Raw genomic sequence first — 16,977 nt, 5'->3', positions numbered from 1 at the left:
AAAATTAGAAAATACGTAAGAATCTGAGGACCTGAGTTCTAGTTTCACTGCTACAATTAACTAGTTGCTTGACATGAGCAAGGGGATCATTCTTACCACCCTCACAAACAAGAGCATACATTTGTGAAAATGCAGTTCAAACTTCATTAATAATATTCTTTTCTTTTGATTTTAAGTAGGCTTCACCTCCCCACCACAGAGCCCAATGTGGGACTTGAACTCAAAACTCTGAGGTTATGACCTGAGTTGATATCAACAGTCAGACACTTTACCAACAGCCACTTAGGTGCCCCAGTAATATTCTTAAACACACACACACACACACACACACACACACACACTTCACTGGACACCTGGGTGGCTAAGTTGATTAAACATCTGACTTTGGCTCAGGTCATGATCTCACTGTTCATGAGTTCGAGTCCCACATCAGGTGAGCTTGAGTTCTGCTTTAGGTGAGCATGTGCCCCACTTCAGGTGAGCCCTGCTTCTCTATCTCTCCATCTCTCTCTCTCTGCCTCTTGTGGAATTCTTTCTCTCTCTCTCTCTCCCCCATCTCTCTTCTCTCACTAACTAACAGCCTGTCTCTCTCATTAAAAAAGTAATTATTTTGTTAACTAATTAAAAAATAAAAAATACTCGCTGAAGTATGATGTACATACAAAAACTGTTTATATTTAATGTACACAACTTCATAGGCCTGAAGATAAGTATACAGAAATGAAACCATCACCACAATCAATTACATAACCATATCCATTACCTTCAAAAGTTTCCTTCTGTATTTTGTGTGTGTGTGTGTGTGTGCGTGTGCATGATAAGAACACTTACCATCAGGTCTACTGTCTAAGAAAACTTTAAGTCTTAGAAAACTTTAAGTATACGATGCAGCATTGTTAACTGTAGGCATTATATCTTAGAGTAGATCTCTAGGATTTGACTTGCATTACTGAAACTTAATACCCTTTAATCAACCCCTCCCCATTTTCCCTTACCCTACCCCTTGTTAACCAGCATTCTACTCTCTGCTTCTGTAAGTTTGACTATTTTAGAGTCCTTATGTAAGTGGGACCATGAGTATTTGTCCTTCTGTGACTGGCTTATTTTACTTAAAGTAATGTCCTCAAGGTTCATCTATGTTGTTTCAAATGGAAGAATTTCCTTCTTTTTTATGACTGAATAACATTTCATTGAATGTAAATATCACATTTTCTTTATCCATTTATTCGCTAATGGACATTTGGTTGTTTCCATGTTTTGGCTCTTATGAATATTGCTGCAGAAACATGGGAGTACAAATCTGTCTTAAAGATTCTCATTTTAATTCTTTTGTATATATACCTAGAAATGGAATTACTAGATCATGTGGTAGTTTCATTTTTAATTTTTAGAGAAATCTTCATGTTGTTTTTCATAGTGGTTGCACCAATTTATATTCCCATCAATATAAACAAATAAGGCAATCTACAGAATGGGAGAAAATATTTGTAAACTACATATCTGATAAAGGCTTACTATCCAAACTCCATAAAGAGCTCATTCAACTCAATAAAGAAAAAAAATAACCTAAATAAAAGTAGCCAAAGGACCAGAATTGACATTTCTCCAAGGAAGACAAACAAATGGCCAACAGGTAATATAAAAAGATGCTCAGTATCACCAATAATCAAGGAAATGGAAATTGACACCACAACAAAGTATCACCTCACATCTTATTAAGATGGCTGCTATCACGGCAAATGAAACAATTCACAAAACTAATAGGCAACCAACGGAATGGGAAAAGATAGTTGCAAATGACGTATCAGATAAAGGGTTAATATCCAGAATCTATAAGGAGCTCACCAAACTCCACACCCGAAAAACAAACAACCCAGTGAAGAAATGGGCAGAAGATATGAATGGACACTTCTCCAAAGAGGACATCCAGATGGCCAACTGACACATGAAACGATGCTCAGCATCCCTCATCAGGGAAATACAAATCAAAACCACACTGAGATACCACCTCACGCCAGTCAGAGTGGCTAAAATGGGCAAATCAGAGAACTCTAGATGCTGGCGAGGATGTGGAGGAATGGGCACGCTCCTACACTGTTGGTGGGAATGTACACTGGTACAGCCCCTCTGGAAAACAGTGTGGAGGTTCCTCAGGAAATTGACACTAGAACTCCCCTATGACCCAGCAATAGCACTGCTAGGAATTGACCTAAGGGATACAGAAATGCTGATGCATAGGAGCACATAACCCCAGTGTTCATAGCAGCACTCTCAACAATAGCCAAAACATGGAAAGAGCCTAAGTGTTCATCAATTGATGAATCAATTGATGGATTGATGGATCAAGAAGATAGGTTTATGTATACAATGGAATACTATACATGGCAATGAGAAAGAATGAAATCTGGCCATGTGTAGCAACGTGGATGGACCTTGAGGGTGTTATGCTTAGAGAAATAAGTCAGGCAGAGAAGGACAAATATCATATGTTTGCATGTATAGGAGGATTAGGAGGAACTTAACGGAGGAGCATGGGGGAGAAGAAAGAGGGAAATGGTGGGGAAAAGGGAGAGAGGCAAACCATGAGAGACTCTTGAATGCTGAGAACAAACTGAGGACTGATGGGTGTGGGGGTGTAGGGGGTAGATGGGCATGGAGGAGGGCACGTGTGGGGATGAGCACCGGGTGTTATATGGAAAACAACTTGACAATAAACTGTAAAAAAAAAAAAAAAAAGATGGCTACTATCAAAAAAGCAAACAACAAGTGTTGGCAAGGATGTGAAAAGAGAAAACTTGTAATATTTTTAACAGTAGCCAAAAATCAAAACATGAAAATATGGTTTTAGAAAAGGGATACCACAGGACCATAGAATTGAATGAGTCATTACTCCCTCATTTATTTTCCAGAACATTAAAAAAATTCAGAAATTATTCTTTATATGAAAAGTCAATTTCAGGGATGCATTGGTGGTTCGGTCTGTTAAACATCTGAGTTCAGCTCAGGTCATGATCTCACGATTTGTGAGTTCAAGCCCTGTGTTGAGCTCTGTACTGACAGCTCAGAGCATGGAGCCTGCTTCAGATTTGTGTCTCCCTCTCACTCTGCCCCTCCCCCACTTGTGTTCTGTCTTTCTTTAAAAAAAAGAATAAAAAACATTTTTAAAAAGTCAATTTCATAATTTTTTAGATATTTAATAAACGACAATCCATTGCTACCCATGTAACTGGGGCAAATTATTTAACCTCTCTAAACTTCAAGTTTCTCTCCTGTAAAATTAAGGATGAGGAAAAATAAATAGGGATGAGGACTAAACAATTATGCACGTAAATATAATACAGTGCTTGGTGCATAGTAAGTTCTCAAAAATATAAATTCTAGAGGTACTAGAGTATTAAGTATAAGGCCACTAGTTTTGAATCTTAGATTTCCTATTTATTCATCGTGTAGCCTTGAGCAACTTATTTAACCTTGCTAAACTAAATTTTCTTTTCTGCAAAATAGAGGTAATGGACCAACTTTATGGGGTTATTATAAATACTGAAAACAATGAGATGAGTAAAACCAGCCTGGGCAAATAAAGCTCAATAAATGTAATTCCTTCATTCATTCAACAAATATTTATGGAGTATTTACCACATGCTTATCATTACTCAATGTTCTGGGATACGATGGTAAACCAAGGCAGAAAGAAAATCCTTGCTTTCATATTTCTTCTATTATGATTGGGAAGATAGACAATACATAAGTAAACAAATATCAGTGTATGGAGAAATAAAACCAGAAGAAGGGACTAGAGATTGACTGTAAAGGTAGGAGGTGTGCTATTTTACTTAGGATTGTTTGAAAAGGCTTCTCTGCAAGGATGTGGTACTTGATCAGAGTTCTGGAAGATGCCAAAGCACAAAGCCATATATAAATCTGTAGTAAGAAAACTACATGCAGAGAGAACAGCCAATGTAATGTTCCTAATAAGGGAAGAATGATATTAGTGTTCTCTAGGAAGAACAAAGACATACATGCAGCTGGAAAAGAGTGAGTGAGGAGGGAAAAAGAAGAAGAAGATGCAATCATATCAGTTAGGTAAGCAGGGGTCAGATCATGTTGGCCTGTGTCAAATGTTAGCTATTATCATTGTTAAGCTCAAGCAGCTTATTCAATTATTGAATTAATACTTTAACCCTTTAAGTAAATCCACAAAGTAGAAACTTCTTATAAGAATTTTAATGGCAGGAATGGTTGACTTTAAAATTTGACCTTTTACAAAGTGATTTTCACATACATGATCTCATTTATTTTTTTATAACAGCTCTATAAGTTACATAACTATTAGTATTCTTTTTTTTGGAGGAGACAGGCTTGCAGATGGTAAAGACCTTGTGTAGTCACACAGCAAAGTATGTGAGAGACATGGGCTCAAATCTAACTCTAGGCTACTGCTTTATTTATATTATGCTTTTCTTATTGACCAGGTGACAAATGTGATCAACAAAAGAGAATCTGATTTAGCAAGGAAATATGGGTCAGTTCCAGAGCTACGAATACAACTCAGAATCTTGATTTCATTCCCTTAATATAATCATTACACACTGAATTCAGTGTGCTTATTTGCTATTGAAAAATAACTATTTGTTTTAGTACTTGTCAATTTCATGAATAAAATTTAAATGTAGCTCAATAAATTCAAAGAGTTGGTACAAATTCATAGTAGTTGGACACTGCTATTATTATGATAAAATTCTATAAAAAGTGAGAATTGCTTACTCTCATCCTCTGATATTTTCCATTAGATCAAGGATAAACTAGACTTATGAGGGACAGCATCTGAATTTGACTGAACAAAAAGATGGTCTCCTTTAGGAATAATGATATCTTTCAAAGAGAGAGATGCTGGAGGTGGCACCAATCCATTCTCTATATAACATTAAGTTGTATCATACGTTATACAAATGTAGTGTGAAACAGAAGACACAGAATCAGGCTGTTAATTTGTCTTTGGCTTTAGATATTTCTGAGGTATTTTGTAAGTTAAAAAGTCAAATGATACACAGTGACTTGTAAAACAGAGCAAATTTAAAAAACAAAAGTAAAGCCATATGTGTTACTCAAGAATCATTTTTCCTTTTACTCATTTCTATTGTGTATCTTTTGCTCCCTGACATTCTAGGAGCCAGTTTTGTTATGCTTGCCTTTGCCTGCTCTGTGCTCCCAGGTAAGATATCCAATAAGCAATCCAAATCACATTAAGGCTTTGCTGATATTTTCCAGAGATCTAGTTTGCTACTGTGAACTATATTGCACTAAGCCAATTAGCCTTTGACATATGTGTTAATTAGTCTGATCAATAATATTATTAATACATATCATATTAATGTATAAATTTTATTCTTGAAACTATGAATAAAACTTATACAGTTTCTATCCTCAAAGTGTATGCAATACAGTAAGAGAGGCCAAGCATGCTTAAATAAATGTTGCCTAAAATACAAGAAGTTACACAATACATATATGATCAGATATATAATTTTCAAATTCAGGCTCTTTATGAGTTTCTAGCAATCCCTACTGCAAAAATTTCCTGTCTTAAAATGTTTTACAAATGACTTATAATAATACAAATGAATACTGAATACTCTCTAGCATCCTAAACAGGGTGAGTTATCTGTCTTTGGGATCCTATTCAGAATGCTTAGTGATTGATTTATATTTGAAATTGTACAGAGCTAGTAAGTTACTATTGTTCATTCAACACTAGAGAAAGAATACTAGGACACTATTTTTTTTTCTTGAATAAAATTAGATATGGTGGTCACTGAAATATTAATATATCCATGTACATTTTGGAGATAAATAAGCTCTTTAGTCTGATCTGAGGACCTAACTGTATGGAATTGTTTCTCAAAGCATTCTTTGTGGATAATTCTCATCAAAATCACCTGCAGTGTTTGTTAATTGCAAAACCCTGAGATCTAGTTAAATCTAATTATCTGGAGGCAAGGTTCAGGAATCTGTATTTGTAACAAGCTCCCAGCTCCATGTTTGGAACCATGTTTAAAGCTTAACCATTATTTTTATAGAGCAATAAATAATATTCTTTAAAAAATCACCAATTTTAGTTATAGTTATTAATTATTGAGGGGGGCCCATATTCCCTTCCTGAAATAACTAGTAATGTTTTCATTACAAAGACTCTCTTTCCATGTAAGTTCACATTCATAGGCACCAGGATTTAGGAGTTGGACATATCTTTTGCAGCCACTATTTGATCCACTGTGGCCACTATGGCAGTATTTAAAGAGACCTTCATTCCCTACAGTTATAGGAAGGACTGCTAACAATACTAGGATTTAATTGTAAGAACAGCAGAGATACAAATGAACTAAATATGCAGCTTGACAGCTCTCCTATGCTCAAATCAGGGTCCTGATAAGGATAAAGTAGGACACTGAGAACTGTGATGTGGAATTTTCCAAGGCTGCTTTTGAGAAAAGGATGGAGCTTAATCAGAGGAACACAAGACTTTGGATTAGGGCCCACCCTAAAGACTCATTTTAGCCTGATTACCTCTGTAAAGACCTTATCTCCAAATGAGTTAACAATCTGAGGTACTGAGGGTAAGGATTTCAATGTATGAATTTTGAGGGTATATCATTTAAAATACAGAGATATTTTTACCATTCAGAGTCCCAAGCAGATAAACGTCTTTGGTTCTATCCTGGCTATTTTTAGGATTCCCAGATTATAATTTCAGCGGATGTCACAGTTATTAAGAGTGTGATATATACTAAATAATGTGCTAGGCACCAGTGAGACAAATATTAGTATTTCAAAGCCCCTGTCTCATTGTGCTCAAATCATAGCATAACAATCAGAACACTTGTCATGCGGTACTTGCTGGTTTCTAATTAATTAGCAATTAATTTGGCTTCATTAGTCCAACATTTGTCAGAAAGAACGTCCTGACCTGTCACAACTTCCAAGCACTTCTCTTTGAACTATAAAAATGCTAACAACCTACAATTCTTAATCATAAAACTTGTGTATGTTCTTTAGGCCATGGAGTATGAGATTGTAATCCTGGCCACACCAGCTAATATCACCAACTTCTGTTATCTAGTTGTTTATGTTGATCACCTCCCTTTCCCTAAGAGAATAATTTTGCTTTTTATCTCCCTGTAATTTAAACCACTCTTTTAATGTCACATAGTGATTTGGATTCATGACCGTCTGGCTACATTAACTCTGGCAATGCTTTAGGTCTAGCCATCTGCACAATGGGTCTAAGAAACATTTCAGTGAAGCATTATAATACGTCAAATTCAGATTTAAGGAAGTCAATTTGGATGTAAATTAGATCTTGAGTCAACAGACATACTCTAGATTTTCTGGATTAGTGTCTTAGTATCTATTTTGGTGAAACAATTCTGATTAAATCAGACGTTCTTTCTCTTTGAAATTTTCATTATAGAGTTAAATGTCTTTTATATTGAAGCAGTGCTTCAACATATTAAAGGGCACAGATTTTTATTCCAACTAGGCTCTTCTTGAAAGTTACTCTATTAGTCTTAATTTCTTCCTGCCCTATAACATAAGGAAAACTCATTCCTGTAGATGTAGTAAAAAAAATAATTTTAATTCATATTGAAACGTTATTATTCTCATCCTAAAATATGCCATAAGAGTTTGTCCCAATTCTCACATTTTTTTTAATGTTTTATTTATTTCTGAGAGAGAGAGAGAAAGAGAGAGAACAGGGGAGGGTCAGAGAGAGAGAGGGAGATACAGAATCCCAAAGAGGCTACAGACTCTGAGCTAGTTGTCAGCACAGAGCCCAACGGGGGTCCCGAACCCATGAACTATGAGATCATGACCTGAGCCAAAGTCAGATGCTCAACGTACTGAGCCACCCAGGCGCCCCCCAGTTCTCACATTCTTACAAGGAAAAGTTGAGAAACTCAGTTTAGAAGAATAATAGACTCTCCTATGCCTAGATAGAACTTCTCCAGGAAAAAAACAAAGGAATAAAGAAATAAATTGTATGATATGAGGGAAAGTTATAAATGCTCATACTTAGGTATAGCCGGTTATATGCAAGTACTATTCTTTAGTTTGTATAATCTTTTAAAATACATACACACACACATATTTTATACATATATATATTACATGTTAAAAATATATGTGAGATTCCTACATTGACTAATTTAAATTGCCAAAACCTTCTTCTAGGAGTTTAGAAGTGCATTTCTCCAGCATAGTTATACTCCAGTTTTCATATTTGAATACTCCATCCAGCTACTCAGATGCTGTCTTCATCCTAAAATATATCTGTCTAGAATGTTTAGACAGATGAATGGATAAAAGTGGCTTTATTTTAAAGATTTTGATAAATACCTTCAGTTGATCACAAAGACCAAATCAATTCCAAGAAATTTGAGGGAAATAATGCACATGCTACATGGCTAGGAATAGCCACACAATTTAAACCAATATTAACAAAGATCCTCCAACAAACTCTGAGAAGGAATTTAGTCTTCTCAAAATTTAGTCTAGTTTATGATGTAAAATGATGCTTACATTTCTAATTTACTTTTAAAAAAATTTAAACTGTTTTATTTATTTTTGAGAGAGAGAGAGAGACAGCGTGAACAAGGAAGGGTCAGAGAGAGAGAGAGTCACAGAATCAAAGACAGGCTCCAGGCTCTGAGCTAGCTGTCAGTACAGAGCCCTATGTAGGGCTTGAACCCACCAACCGTGAGATCATGACCTGAATCAAAGTCGGATGCTTAACTGACTGAGCCACCCAGGTGACCCAGCATTTCTAATTTTCAAAATCTCAGGTAAATCAAAATAGAAAGATAGCTCCTAGCTAAATCAAGGGAAAGACTGACTAAGGAGAAATATGATCAAGGCAGAATCATGAGTAGCAATTTAGTGATAATTTCAGGCTTGTAACAAAAACACAATACAAAATTAAGAGGAAAAAGAAAGACGACTGGGGCACCTGGGTGGCTCAGTCGGTTAAGGGTACCACTTTGGCTCAGGTCATGATCTCACCGTTTGTGGGTTCGAGCCCCACATTGGGCTCTGTGCTGACAGCTAGCTCAGAGTTTGGAGCCTGTTTTAGATTCTGTATCTCCCTTTCTCTCTGACCCTCCCCTGCTCATGTTCTCTCTCTCTCTCTCTCTCTGAAATAAATAAAACATTGAATTTTTTTTTAAAAAAAAGGAAAGACAATTTCAAAAGGATTTGAATACTGAAAAATTATCTGTGTATATAGATACAGAAAAAAGATGTTCCCTTATAATTGTGTTAGAAACCTTTATAATCACCACAGCTTTGGTTAGTAACCATCCTTCTGCCATTTTCTGTTTTTGGCATGAGGTCAAACAAATGAGATATAAACCCTTGGGGTTACTATATGTCTTTGTTTGTTGAGGAATTTTCTGGATATTTTATTTTATCTTGATATAATGCTTAATAGTCCCTTCTTCACTCTAAAAGATGTTATGGTTTAGATGATAAATTATATACACACTCTAAGTGTGAAAAAAAAGCTAGAATAATTCCATATAGTGTAAAGTTATCTGTGGTCCCTAATTGATTCTCTTCTGTCTCTAGGTGATTTAAAATCCCAATAATTAAAATATTTAGTTGTCAATTATTACTTTGTATTTCTGTTCTCACATATTAATTAAAGTGAAATAAGATTAAAATATTTAAATCTATTTTCCAAGCTTTTATCTTGACTTATGTAAGGTTCAATTGAGAAGAGTATTATGAGCAAGAAGAGTAGTTTCTAAGTTATTATTCCATTTATTGAATCACTAAGGGAGAAATAAGCTACTTCAGAAAGACTTTAATGTAGTCTTTTCCTCAGAGAAACTTGGCCCATCAAATTGGTGTAAATGATATTCTTATGTTCGTGTCAATCATGTTCATTTGACATGGCAAAGTAAATTATAACTTACTATACTCATTTAATTGTAAAAACGTAAAGCAGATGACATATGAACTACACAGGTATTAAGTAATATAAGAGAAGACTCTCATGTATTTTATAATGCTTTACTGGGCATTATATGTGGTTTGGGACCAGATAAATACTAATATTGTGTGCTGAGTTAGTATCAAGCATCTACAAAGGGGAATTTATCTGATAGACATTAGCAGAGACAAAAGGTGGTATAGTAGATGAATAAGAGATTCTGAGTACCTCTTGACAATCCTGAAACTATGATACAGGAAGAAAAGAGGGTATCAGAATCTGTAGATGTAAGATCTGAGAAATAGAATACAAAACCAAGGATAGCCAATTTGGCAGAATTGAACTTTTCTTGCATAGGCTCTTTTTTCTTGGCTTTCTTTGCAGACATGGTGTCTTTATCCCCAGATCTCTTAAAGACACCTGCTACCTGGAATCTGCATATAGTAGCTTTAAATAATGCCTAATACTATCCTTGTTTGTAGTATACATAGGAATGTTAAAAGTTACTGAAATAACTTTATAAGAAGTATAACACATGTTTCTCCTTGAAATTTTAGAAATTTATTTTTTTGGAAGACCTGTGGATTTCTGTGTGTGTTTTTTTTAAAATTTATTTCTGAGAGAAGGAGAGATAGCATGAAGAGGGGAGGGTCAGAGAGAGAGGGAGATACAGATCTGAAACAGACTTCAGATTCTGAGCTAGCTGTCAACACAGAGCCCAACGCGGGGCTCAAACCCATGAACCACAAGACCATGACCTCCGAGCTGAAGTCGGATGCTTAACTGATGGAGCCACGCAGAATCCACTGAGAAAGCCCTCTAACGTAAGTGCGAACTAGGAAAGATGAAATCGGGCCAGGATCAGCGACCCAAAGGGACGGGAGCGATCCCCCTCTGCGGGGAGTGAGAGGGGAAAGAGAGAGGCCGAAACTACTCAAGACACGGTCCCTGTCGCTGGGGGAGAGAAAAACCTCCGCTCGGGCACAAAACGACCTTATGCGCCAAATCCCTGCATGCCAAATCCCCGCTCGACAACTCGGCCTGGAGGGGCAGCACGCCGACTGCTCCTTTGTGCTCCTGGCTAGGCTGGACCCCTAGAGGGGAGGCGAAGGGCTTAAAACTGGGAGATTTGCCGGCGAGTTGATCTTTCAGGTGATGAGACACAGAGGGTCCCAGTTTCCCCCTCTCCACTGGACCCGAGGCACTTCCAGGCAAACCCCCGTCCATGCTTGCCAACCCAGCTCAGAGGAGAAGGGAACAGCAATTCTGGCTCCATCCCCAGGGCTAGGCAAGAGGCTTGGAATTGCCCTGAGGGGATCGCTTGCGAGGTTGTGTCTATGGCAATTTCAGTGGGGCGCGCAGACTGGGATTTGGAAACGAGGCCTGGCTTGGATTAAAAAGCATGACCCACCGTGGCTGCACCCCCATCACGAGGAGTTTACACACTCAAACAAAGTAAGCTGCAGCGCTGGATTCAAGAAGAAATTGGAGCGCCACCACTCTCCTACCCACAACCTCCAAGAGAGAACTCCCTCCTGACACATTGGATCAAACCATGACCATCCCTGCTAGAGAGCTGCCCTCCTCTTTTTTTTTCCCCTCTTTTTTCCAGAACAATGACCTGATTAATTGTGGTCACCAGCTTGCTTAAACAGCCACATTTAGTCCATTCTATAGTTGTAAATTCTACACCTACCTACCTTTTCATCTCTGTCTCTCAGGAGTAATTAGACTATATAGTTTCTCTGGAAAACACCAGGATCCTTCACACACCTCTCCAACCATATTCCACCCTTTAGCTCTTTGAGAAAAGCTTCTTATTCCTTCTGCCTGTTCATTCTATTTCGAATATTGCCTCATCCCCGCCCTGTCTTCTCTTTCTTTCTCTATGTTCTTCAACCAGCACTGCATACACCCGACAATTTAACTGTAGTTGGGAAATCTGGTGATATGCTTTACACCATTCTTTGTCCATCAGTTTTCTTCTTTTTTCCTTTTCCTTTCTTCTTTCTGACTTTTTTATTTATTTTTTATTTTCTATTATTAGCCTTCCCTCCTCCAACTTTTCTCTTAACTTTTTCGTTTTCCCTATCGGTTTGTATGTTTCTTGGATTTGTCTCTGCAGTTCTGTGCCTCTGCTCCCTGTGTGTTTGTCTGTCTGTTTTCTTTTCCAGGGCTACCTCAAGAAACAAGCCAAAGTACACATGGTGAAGAGTCCTAAATACCACTATGAGTAGGAAAATAAAATAACCAAGGTCTTAACAAGAGAGACCAAGAGATACCATTCAAAAAACGCTTTCAGAAAGGAGAGGCCCTGGACAGTCAAAGAGTCTCCTTGGGTAGAGCAGTGCTCACAGGTACAAAGAGCATAACAAGTCTTTAAAACTAACAAGAGATAGAAAGCTAGCCAGAATGATGAAACGAAAGAGCTCTCCTCCAAAGAAATTCCAAGAAAAATTGAAAGCTAAAGAACTGCTCAAAACAGATATAAACAGTATAGATGAACAAGATTTTAGAACAATAATCATAAAATCAATACCTGGGGTTGAAAAAAGTATAGGGGACATCAAAGAAACTGGCTACAAACAACATGGAGCTTGAAAATAGGCATGATGAATTAGAAAATATGATAAATGAGATATATAATAAATTGGAGACTTCCAATTCGCGGATTGAAGAGGCAGAAAGGAGAATAAGTGCTTTAGAAGACACCATTATAGAAAAAGAATAAATTGAGAAAAAAAGAGACAAATTGATCCAGGAACATGAAAGAAGAGTTCGAGAGCTCAGCAATACGGTCAAACACAACAATATGCATATCATAGTAATCTCAGAAGAGGAAGAGAGAGGGAAAGGTGCTGAAGGGGTCCTGGAACAAATTATAGCAGAGAACTTCCCCAACCTGGGGAAGGAAGTAAACGATGAAATACAAGAGACTCAGAGAACTCCCCTCAAACATAATTTGAATCAATCTTCTGCATAGCATATCAATGAAAAAATGACAAAATATAAAGACAAAGAGAGGATTTTAAAATTTTTTTAACGTTTTATTTATTTCTAGGAGAGAGCATGAGCAGGGGAGGGTCAGAGAGAGAGGGAGTCACAGACTCCGAAACAGGCTCCAGGCTCTGAGCTGGCGGTCAGCACAGAGCCCGACGCGGGGCTCGAACCCACGAACCGCGAGATCATGACCTAAGCGAAAGTCAGACGCCTAACCGACTAAGCCACACAGGCGCCCCAAGACAAAGAGAGAATTTTAAAGCAACTAGGTAGAAAAGGGCCCTAACATACAAAGGGAAACCTATCAGAGTAGTGACAGACATAGATACTGAAACTGGCAGGCCAGAAAGGAATGACAGGAGATCTTCAATGTGATGAACAGAAAAAATATGCAGCCAAGAATCTTCTATCCAGCAAGCCTGTCATTCAGAATAGAAGGAGAGATGAAAGTCTTTCCAAATAAACAAAAATTGAATTTGTCACCACTAAGCCAGGCCTACAATAAAGCCTGAGGGAGACTCTCTGAGGGAAGTGTTCAAAGGAACGAAGATACAGAGACACTACCACAAACATGACCTCCACAAAGGACACAAAGACTCTAAACCCACATATCTCATTAATAACACTGAATGTAAGTGGGCTGAATGCCCCAACCAAAAGACATAGGGTAGCAAAATGGATACAAAAACAAAATCCATCTATCTGCTGTCTACAAGAAACGCATTTTAGACAGGAAGATACCTTCAGATTAAAAGTCAGGGGATGGAAAAATATATATCATGCTACGGGAAATCAAAAGAAAGCTGGAGTAGCTATACTTATATCAGACAAACTGGACTTTAAATTAAAGAAAATAACAAGAGATGAAGAACGGCATTATATAATTATTACAAGGTCTATCCATCAGGAAGAACTAAGAAACATAAATGTCTATGCACCGAATATGGGAGCACCTAAATATTTAAAAAATTAATCACAAACAGAAATAATTCTATAGATAAAAATCGGCTAATAGAAGAGGACTTTAATACTCCACTTACAGCAATGGATAGGTCAACCAGACAGAAAATCACTAAAGAAACATGGGACTTGAAAGACGCATTGGACCAGATGGATCTGACGGATATATTTAGAACTTTACATCCTAAGGCCAGGGAATTCACTTTCTTCTCAAGTGCACATGGCACATTCTCCAAGATAGATCCCATACTGGGACATAAAGCACCCTCAGTAAATATAAAAGAATAGAGATCCTACCATGCACACTGTCAGATCATAATGCTTTGAAACTTGAAATCAATCACAGGATTGAGTCTGAAAAACCTCTAAAAACATGGAGGTTAAAGACCACCCTACTAAAGAATGAATGGGCCAATCAGACAATTAGGGATGAAGTTTAAAAAATATATGGAAATAAACGAAAATGAAAACACAACAATCCAAAATCTATGGGATGCGGTAAAGGCAGTCCTAAGAGGAAAGTACATTGCACTCCAGGCCTATTTCAAGAAATTAGAAAAGGCGTCAGTCCAAAATCTAACAGCTCACCTAAAGGAACTAGAGGCAGAGCAACAAGAATGCCCTAAACCCTGTAGAAGAAGAGAAATAGTAAAAATCAGAGCAGAAATAAACAACATAGAGACCAAAGAAACAGCTGAAGAGATCCATAAAACCAAGAGTTGGTTTTTAAAAAAATAAACAAAAATGACAAACCTTTAGCCAGGCATCTCAAAAAGAAAAGAGAGAGCACCCAAACAGACAAGATCATGAATGAAAATGGACTTATTACAACCAACCCCTCAGAAATACAAGCAATTATCAGGGAATAGTATGAAAAATTACATGCCAACAAATTGGACAACTTAGAAGAAATGGACACATTCCTAAACACACACTCACTACCAAATTCACACGGGAAGACATAGGAAATCTGAACAGACCCATAACTAGTGAAGAAATCGAATCAGTTATCAAAAATCTCCCAACAAATAAGAGCCCTGGACCTGATGGCTTCCCTGGGGAATTCTACCAGATATTTAAAACAGAATTAATACCCATTCTCAAGCTATTCCAAAAAATGGAAATTGAAGGAAAACATCCAGACTCATTTTATGAAGGCAGCATTACTCTGATTCCCAAGCCAACAGAGATCCAGCAAAAAAAGAGACCTACAGGCCAATATCCTTGATGAATACGGATGCAAAAATCCTCAACAAGATCCTTGCAAATCGAATCCAACAGCACATAAAAAGAATGATCCACCAAGATCAAGTGGGATTCATTCCTGGTTTTTTGGTTTGTTTTATTTTTTTTAATTCATTTATTTTTTTTTTTTTTTTTATTAAATTTAATTTTAAAATCCTTTGATCCTTTCGATAGATGTAGAAAAATCATTTGACAATATACAGCATCCCTTCTTAATAAAGATCCTAGAGAAAGTCGGGATAGAAGGAACTTACTTAAACATCATAAAAGCCATCTCTGAGAAACCCTCAGCTAAGATCATTTCAATGGGGAAAAACTGAGAGCTTTTCCCCTGAGATCAGGAACATGAAAGGGATGTCCACTCTCACGACTGTTGTTTAACATAGTGTTGGAATTCCTAGCATCAGCCATCAGATAACAAAAGGAAATCAAAGGCATCAGAATTGGGAAAGAGGTCAAAATTTCACTTTTCGCAGACGACATGATTTTCTACATAGAAAGCCCAACAGACTCCACCAGAAGCCTACTAGAATTGATCCAAGAATTCAGCCAAGTTGCAGGGTACAAAATCAACGTACAGAAATTGGTTGCATTTATACACCAACAGTGAAGCAACAGAAAGAGAAATCAAGAAACTGATCCCATTCACAACTGCACAAAAAACCAAAAAATACCTGAGTATAAGCCTAACCAAGGATATAAGATTTCTGTATGATGAAAACTATAGAAACCTTATGAAGGAAATTGAAGAAGACACAAAGAAATGGAAAAACATTCCATGCTCATGGATAGGAAGAATAAATATATTTAAGATGTCATTACTACCCAAAGCACTCTACACATTCAATGCAATTCCAATCAAAATTGCACCAGCATACTTCTCAAAACTAGAACAAACTATCCTAAAATTTGTATGGAGCCACAAAAGACCCCGAATAGTCAAAGTAATACTGAAAAATAAAATCAAATCGGGAGGTATCACCATCCCAGACTTTAACCTCTACTACAAAGCTGTCGTCATCAAGACAGTATGGTATTGGCACAAAAACAGACACATAGACCAATGGAACAGAATTGAGAACTCAGAAGTGGACCCAAAAATATACAGCCAACTGATCTTTGACAAAGCAGGAAAGAATATCCAATGGAAAAAAGACAGCCTTTTTAACAGACGGTGTTGGGAGAACTGGACAGCAACATGTAGAAGAATGAAACTAGATCATTTTCTCACACCATGCACAAAAATAAACTCAAAATGGATAAAGGACCTGAACGTGAGACAGGAAACTATCAACACCTTAGAGGAGAAAGCAGGAAACAACCTCCTTGATCTCCACCGCAGCAACTTCTTACTTGACACACCCCCAAAAGCAAGGGAATCAAGAGCAAAAATTAACGATTGGGACCTCATCAAGATTAAAAGCTTCTGCACAGCCAAGGAAACAACCCAGAAAATTAATAGGCAACCAACGGAATGGGAAAAGATAGTTGCAAATGACATATCAGATAAAGGGTTAATATCCAGAATCTATAAGGAACTCACCAAACTCCACACCCAAAAAACAAACAACCCAGCAAAGAAGAGGAACTTAAAAGAGGACCAAGGGGGAGAAGAAGGGGGGAAATCATGGGGGAAAGACAGAGAGGCAAACCATGAGAGACTCTTGAATGCTGACAAAAACTGAGAACTGATGGATGTAGGGGTGAGGGGGGATGGGCATGGAGGAGGGCACTTGTGGGGATGAGCACTGGGTGTTATGTGGAAACTAATTTGACAATAAACT

This window comes from Hyaena hyaena, unplaced genomic scaffold (assembly GCF_003009895.1).
Source record: "Hyaena hyaena isolate Hyena2069 unplaced genomic scaffold, ASM300989v1 scaffold_1165, whole genome shotgun sequence".
Lineage (NCBI taxonomy): Eukaryota > Metazoa > Chordata > Mammalia > Carnivora > Hyaenidae > Hyaena > Hyaena hyaena.
This window is presented reverse-complemented; position numbering follows the sequence as displayed.